At 37.2% G+C, this 7,756-nt stretch overlaps 1 non-coding gene across 1 annotated transcript; it reads right to left on the reverse strand.

The window, feature by feature from the left end:
* Positions 1-7,384: 7,384 nt before the first annotated feature.
* On the reverse strand, positions 7,385-7,490 carry LOC131159057 (small nucleolar RNA R71). Its single transcript, XR_009137671.1, has one exon. It is a non-coding gene; the product is annotated as a small nucleolar RNA R71 (small nucleolar RNA).
* Positions 7,491-7,756: the final 266 nt, after the last annotated feature.

The following is a 7,756-nucleotide window of genomic DNA, read 5'->3' on the forward strand; positions in this document are numbered from 1 at the left end:
GATTATTTTTGGATCCTAGTATGTTAAGTGTATTAATGGTATTACGTAGCGTCACCCAGCAGGTGATGGTAGAAATGGCTAGGAGTTTAGGAATGGAGCTGCATGATTGAGCAGTTCACATGTATGAAACCCCGTCATTTTTCGGAGGGGCCGAGTCATTAGTGGCTGAGAATTGGGTTTAGGATATTGAGGACATGTTGGCAGTGCTCCCTTGTATTGAGGAGCAGAAAGTGTCCTTTGCTACATTCAAGTCAACTAGGGAAGCAAATGCTGGTGGAGATCAGCGATACTAGTAGAGGAGCAAAGAACTAAGCTTGTAGCGGTGACCTAGAGCCGCTTTAGGGAGTTGTTCTTTGAGCGATACTTCCCTGCTACCACTGGAAATGCGAAGGCGGTAGACTTTTGCATTTAACGCAGGGGCATATGATGGTACAGCAGCATGCAACTGGATTTATTGAGCTGTTCCGATTTGCCCTGCACTTAGTGCTAGATAAGGAAAGAAGGCCAGGAAGTTTGGGGAGAGCCTAAGTCGGGGATTTTATGAGCAGGTTGTAAGCTTCCGGGCCTTGACTTTTTGGATAGTTGATAGAGCCACAGTGACTGAGAGTGGCCTATAGAGAGGTGCTGTGGCATAGAGTCAGAGGAAAAGACCCGTGCCTCAAGATTTTCAAGTAGGTCTAGGGCCGTGAAGGAGGTAGGATAGCAGAGGAGGTCAGAGACAGGGGATGGGAGGTCGAGCAGTACAAGATAGACCGATGCCCCTTCTTTGTTCCATATGCTACAAGAGACACCCAGAACAGTGTCAGGTCAAAGAGTGGCATGTTATTGATCACATGGCAAGAGATTTCTGAGCACTGCCAGTTTTATGCTTGCTCCTAGACCATACCGAGTAGGTTGCTTGGAACCCCGAGGCAGACAACAAAGGAATACCGCCCCAGCACGAGTCTATGCACTGACATCGGGAGATGTTGAGGCGACAGGAGATGTCGTGACAGGAACTATCCAGTTTGAATTCAGGGGAGGTATTTACCAGCTAATTTGGTAATTTTAGATATATATGAGTTCGAGGTAATTCTGGGGGGGATGGACAGGCTAGCTGTTAACTACGCTAGTATGGACTGTTATCAAAGAGAGGTAGTATTCAGACCTCCAAGAGGATAGGAGTATAGATTTGTGGGATCACGTATGCACACCCCACCACAATTGTTACCCACCATTCAGGCGAGGGTATTTTTGCTAGAGGATTTCTAGGGATATTTGGATTGTGTGAAGGCGGTATCAAAAGGAGAGTTGAGGATAGAAGATATCCCAGTAGTAAGAGATTTTCTTGATGTGTTCCCTGAGAATTTGTCGGGACTACCTCCTGAACGTGAGGTAGAATTTGCTATTGATCTAATTTCGAGGACAACATCGGATTCTAAAGCGCCGTATAGAATGGCACCGATAGAACTAAAAGAGTTGAGGGAACAGTTGTAGGATTTGTTGGATAAGGGGTTAATCGGGCCCAACGTGTCACCCTGGGGGGCGCCAAAATTGTTTGGGGAAGAGAAAGATGGGTCGATGAGGATGTGTATCGGCTATATATTTTCATATTTCCATAAGTTGGAAAAAATAGTGGAGACTGTTTAATCCTAAAATTAAGATGCCCATAAGAATGTAAGATACTAAATGGGCAACAATTGGACTCCTATGTTTTGTGGAAATTCTTTATTCCCTAGGAAGTGTTGTTATCACCGTAACTTAAAAACAAACATGAGAATAAGATGTCATGGGCATCACATTGCCAAGTAACCCGAAGGATCTTGTGAACCAAATAACACCTAACAGAATCATTTTTAGCAACTTACTTAGAAGAAAAAATCATAATGATACTCGGATATTTAACAATCTGCTATCCAAAAGGAAAACCATGTATGCTAGGACCTGGAGTTTTATTTTTTCGCTCTATCCGTGCGAATCCTACTTGGCAATGGGACACCAATTTAACTACTTAGGCATCGGCTCGGTTAGGATTCAACTTGTATACAGCTTCATGTAAAATCTTCTGTGGTTATCTACAGTTGATTATGGCTTTTGAAGCCATCTTCAGAGTAAAATGATTATCAGTATATTTTATATATTATTTGGAAAAAAAAAAGTGGTATGGAATTTCAGGTCATTACAAATGTAGTCAAGTGGACTTTAGATACTTGAAGAGTACTCTAGACTATGACATCATGTTTGGAAGACAACAGGGTAATCCCTTAGTTGTGGGATATGTGGATGCAGACTATACAGGGGACTTGGACGGGTTGCTTATTCACTCTTCTGTGGGCGCCTATTTGTTGGAGGTCCATGGTTTAGTCTCTAGTTGCACTATTTACTACTGAGTTAGAGTATATAGCAGTGGCTAAGGTTGCCAAGGAAGCTTTGTGCTTTGTGGTTATTTGGCAAAGAACCAGGTGTATCATGAGAGGACCAAGCACATAAATATGAGGTTTCATAGGATTAGAAAATTGGTTTCTTTTGGTGAACTACTGTTTGAGAAAGTTCACACTTTTGAGAATGCATCAGACATGTTAATAGAGTTTGTTAGTACCATAGATAAATTCAAACACTGTTTGGACTTTATTAACATCTCTAGATGCTAGATAGGAGGCGTCCCAACCTATTGTCCCAAGTGGAGTTTCAGGTTATGTTTTCTTTTTTCCTAAGGGGTGAATATTAACCAATGTGAAGATTGTTGTAATATATGGCTCATATCGAGTGGAACACATGTAATGAGAGAACAAATTGAAGAAAACTAGGATATTGGATTGAAGAAAACCGTCGACAATTTTCTATAGGTACATCAACAATTTCTTCCAAAAGCCAATTAGGAAGAAAAGTGTCCACAATTTTGTTCGGCATCATATTGTTTTTTTTTTTGGTTGGGACAATTAATAGGTTGGGGGTGCGGGGCGTCATGGGTAGTTGAGGAATTTTCTAATACCTCTGTACAGTTAGGGTTAGTATAAATACATATAATGTAACCCTAATTTGGATGATAGTGAATTTCAATCGTCGCTCACTCCCGTGTACGTAGGCATTCTGTTGAACCACGTTAAATTCGAGTGCATTTTTTTGCTTTCCTTATCTCTCTATGTCTTTCCGTATTATTTATCGTAATTGTTGCACCATTTTTTTCACAACAAAAGCTCAAAAGATGAAGTATTTAAAAATTCAGGAGATTCTTTAATTAAGTTTCAAAATTTCTAAAAATTATCCATTTCATTAGGTGCTTTTTAAAAGTTTAGTCCAGCCACCTATAACATCAACAACACATTTGACTATAACCCACCTGAAAATAAATGTTTGGTTTATAAACAAGACAAGCCACATTTTCCTATAACTCAAACAAAGAGAGGTTAAATATTATTTGAGTTATAACATAGTTATTATTTTTTTAGAGCCCATTCTAAACACTATAATAATAATAAAAAATATAATTTATATTCGTAATTTAACATGTCAATGTGTACTATTATAACTAATCATTTTATCAATAAAAGTTTGATGAAATTAAAAGTTAGTCCTTATATTATCAAGGAAGATTCTTTTTTATCCTTATACTTCTTATTAATCAAATTGAGGACCTATACTCAATAATTTAAAAATATTATATTTACCATCTAAATCGAACCTAACAGTGTTGATAAAAATTGCTAACATGTACAGAAAATATTGACTTGTCATTACACCTCTTTATCATATATATTATTAATATATTAATGCTAGTAGGATAGCATCAATGGCTTTGTCCGTCAAATGCTTGGTGCAAGCTTTAATGTCACTAGTTCCAACTAATTTTGTCGTTGACAGTTCTAGATCTAATGTTTGATTGGGAGATTTTTGGTCTCATTCTTTTCTAACAGTTGTGTCCAAAAAATTGGGGGCGTTAGTTTGTCAAGTATGTAGAGACCGACCTGCTTCATTATTTGATTGTCTTTTCTTCCAACAGTACAGTACACGATGACAATAACTCCTGTCAATTTTGCCATATATGTAGTATGTAGTGGATAAGAAGTTTTAGATCACAAGTCTAGTTGACCTTTTTAGGGGCATGTCAGAGGCCAAAATGACGTCACGTTGGAGATGTCAAGATAATAAAATTGTCCAATGATGTGTCAAGGTATGGTGTACGATTTAGCAACTTTTATAAACACTATTCGGCTCAATTTAGATGGTAATAAATATAATTATATTAAATTATTGAGGACATACCCTTAATTTTATTAATCAATACGACACGAACAACAATGAATGTTACTGTATAGGATAAAGACTAGCCTATGATTTAATAAATTTAAATTTGTATTTGAGAATATATATTTTTAACATATTCTAATTGGTATTTTTAAGTATTATCTCCTTTAAAGAAAAAGACAACATATTCATAACAAGTACCTTAAAAAAAAAAGTCTTTTTATGAAAAGGTATCTGTATATAAGGAGATGATGTTTATAAGTGTAACATACAAGATTAAAATATTAACATTATCTCCTTTTTCTTTTTATCTCCCTTCTTCTTTCTCTATTTTAGAAAGGGTAAAATCCAATAACACTCCTTCAATTGTTTGCATATGAGAGTCCACCCCTTAAATTTCTAAAATTACCAAAAAATCTCATGAGATTTTGTTTTATTGATAAAATGAATTTTCCATCAGCTAACCGTTAGTCAACCATTAAAAATATGTGAAAAATTAATTTTACCTATAATAAATGATATTTTATAATAACATAAATTTGATAAATTAAATTGATAAAACTAGTATAATGTCTTAAATTTTGATTAAACAAGCTGAAACCTAACTGACTCTCAAATTGACTGGTCCAATCAATTCAATCACTTTATATCAACCAAATGACATTTGCAATAAAAAATTATTCTCTATTTACAAGTAAACCTATCAAACATAGCGTTAAAAAAAACATAAACTAAAATTTCAAATTTCAAATTTTATAAAGTAAAAATACAAAATTGAATGTTAGTTCTTTTATGTGTAAAACGTGAATGTTAAATGGATAATGAAAACTCAAATTTATATTAATTGTTTGATCTTTATTTAAAATAATTCACCGATTAATTGTTCCTGATTTCATTCAAATTGTTATGTTATTAAATAAGACATATAACTAGACCCCAAAAAATGAGCTATAATTTGACTAGTGATGAGAACCTAAAATGCATGATTTTAAGCCCTCATTCACCTTTTTTTTGTCTTCTTTATTATGTATATGCCCTTTGTTATCATATTTCAGATTTATGCAAGGTTTGTTTGTGTTTTAGGAAAAACAAGTTAAAATTGAGGAGTTATGCAATACGAGAAGCCAAGGGAGTATTTGGGATACTTAAAGCTCAAATCAGCTGTCTAGCCAAACTCCTAACTCCTCAACACACATAAAAGAGAAAAAGACTTTGTTCGACCATGTGATCTTCAAGGGCAATGAAGTCGAGATACTGAAGCTTATTGAACCTAGAAATACCGAGAGTCTCGACCAAGTGTTCGACTAGGAAGACCTTGAGGGGCGACCATGTATAGTTCATGAGTTGAACTAAAGATTTAAATACCGAGACTCTTGACCAAGTGCTCAACCAGCAAGACCTTGAGGGGCCACCAGGTTTAGATTTCAACTAGCATCTCGACCAGCAGCTCAACCAACAAAAACAGGGGTGTGACCTGGTCTCCAGCAACGATCTTATGCACGAGATTTTGTGCTAAACTTTCCTATTTCCAAATTCAAACCTTGTAAACCATAATGGGTATAAATATTAGCTATGAATATGTTCTAGGGGTTCCTCTTTGGCTGATTTTAGTTTAGTGACAGACCTAGAACACCATTAAGAGCCAATGTACATTAGTTAGATTAGATTTCAATATCAGTTCTAGATTGTGCAAGAGGTGTTTGATGGCCTGTGACAACCGGAGGTGCTCTAATATTTTTCGAGTAGATTAGATGGTCATTCCATCGTAGGGATAGTTTTTTGTGAGAGACAACTCGAATACCAAGGGATGATTTTTACATGCTTTCAATTTGCTGCTTTCATCTTATGTTTTCTTTGAATCGCTTTCATTTACTACTTTTGATTTACTGCTTTGATTATAATGAAAGATTGCAGATAAGGATAAGCACTGCTACAGTCTCTACCAGATAAAATTAGTTGGCTACGAAACTGCAGAGGTGTTCGTGATCGTTGAGACAAAGTATACTTTGATTCCCGATCGTGCTCCGAACGGTTGGTGCACCCTTGCTACCTTGTGCCATCAAATGACCCTATCCCACTTGGCCTGAGATTCTTGGGTTAGTACTTCTATGGATAGCTGGTGGAGTGTAGTCAGAGGCAAGGCATCTAGCATCTGATTCAAGTCGAAGCATCGCTTTGTAGGTGTAGGGTACTTTAGAGTTTACATGCTTTCCATTAGTTGTTAGAAACACCACAAAAATCCCACCTTTACACTTTTTTTTATACAAGCTTTAATAAACTAATCTAGAAAAAGGTTGATAACTGCACTCTAATCCCCGTGGATTGATACCCGACTTCCCCACTTTCTACTAAATTTGGGATTAAGTTAGGTTTTATAAATATTATTTTTGGTAGTTAAGGATCCAAGCCTTGGCGAGCCTAACAAATTTTGGCGTCGTTGTCGGGGATTAAGTCACGGTTATTAACCAATTTCTATTTTAGCATGTTATAGCTTTGTCTTTCTCTTTGCTCTCCTTTTCTTTTGTCTTTATTAATTTTTGTTTTCTTTGTTTGGATACTCTGAAGTATTGATTATGTGTGCTTCAAGTGTGTATGCTAGGTTTGTGCTCTCTAGATCCTAAGTTAGTTCCAATAGACCCTAAGATTGAGAGATCCTGTAGGTCCCTTGGGAAACTCACTTCGAATCATGAGTCTGGAGAGTCGTATGAACCTAAATTAATGGTTGAACGTCCACTGGTTCCCATTATTCAAATACTGGAACCTCAAGCTCCCCGCCAACCTGTGGTGGCGGAGCAACCACTTAGGCCTCTTAGAGACTGCTTTGTACCTAGTGCATACACCTCACCATCTTACATCCGATATTCGGATGTCAAGGCGGCTCAATTTGAGATCAAAACTTTTTTCATCTTGATGCTTCCCACTTTTTATGGGAATTCAAATGAAAATCCTTATAAGCATCTAGATGAGCTCCTAGAGATTTGTTCCACCATCCGCATCCACAATTTTGGTGATGATGCTCTCCACGTTAGGCTTTTCCCGTTCTCTCTGAAGGATAAGGCCAAATATTAGGTGACATCCTTAGAACCGAACTCGGTGACCAACTGGGCCACCATGCAACACAAGTTCTTGAAAAGATGCTTCTCAATTGGGAAGACTAACTAGTTTAGGAGAGCCATCACTAGTTTCTCACAAATAGGTGGGGAACTATTTTTCAAGACTTGGGAGCACTTTAAGGACCTGCTACGTCAATGCCCACACCATTAGGTCCCTAAGTGGCAATTGGTTCTGACCTTCTATGAAGGGTTAGCTGAACGTGATAGGGCGATGGTAAATGCATCATGTGGAGGTACTCTTTTCACCAAACATGAGAATGAGGCATGGGTTCTCTTTGAGAACCTTGCCAAGAATTCTTAGCAGCATAATGTTGCTGCTCATAGACCCTTCGAATCATCCACTTTCAAATCTAGAGGAGTTTATGAGTTGGCCACGGGCCATGACCTAGCACCCACCCTGCACACTATAGTTCAAAAGT

The sequence above is a fragment of the Malania oleifera genome, chromosome 6 (genome assembly GCF_029873635.1).
Source record: "Malania oleifera isolate guangnan ecotype guangnan chromosome 6, ASM2987363v1, whole genome shotgun sequence".
Classification (NCBI taxonomy): domain Eukaryota; kingdom Viridiplantae; phylum Streptophyta; class Magnoliopsida; order Santalales; family Ximeniaceae; genus Malania; species Malania oleifera.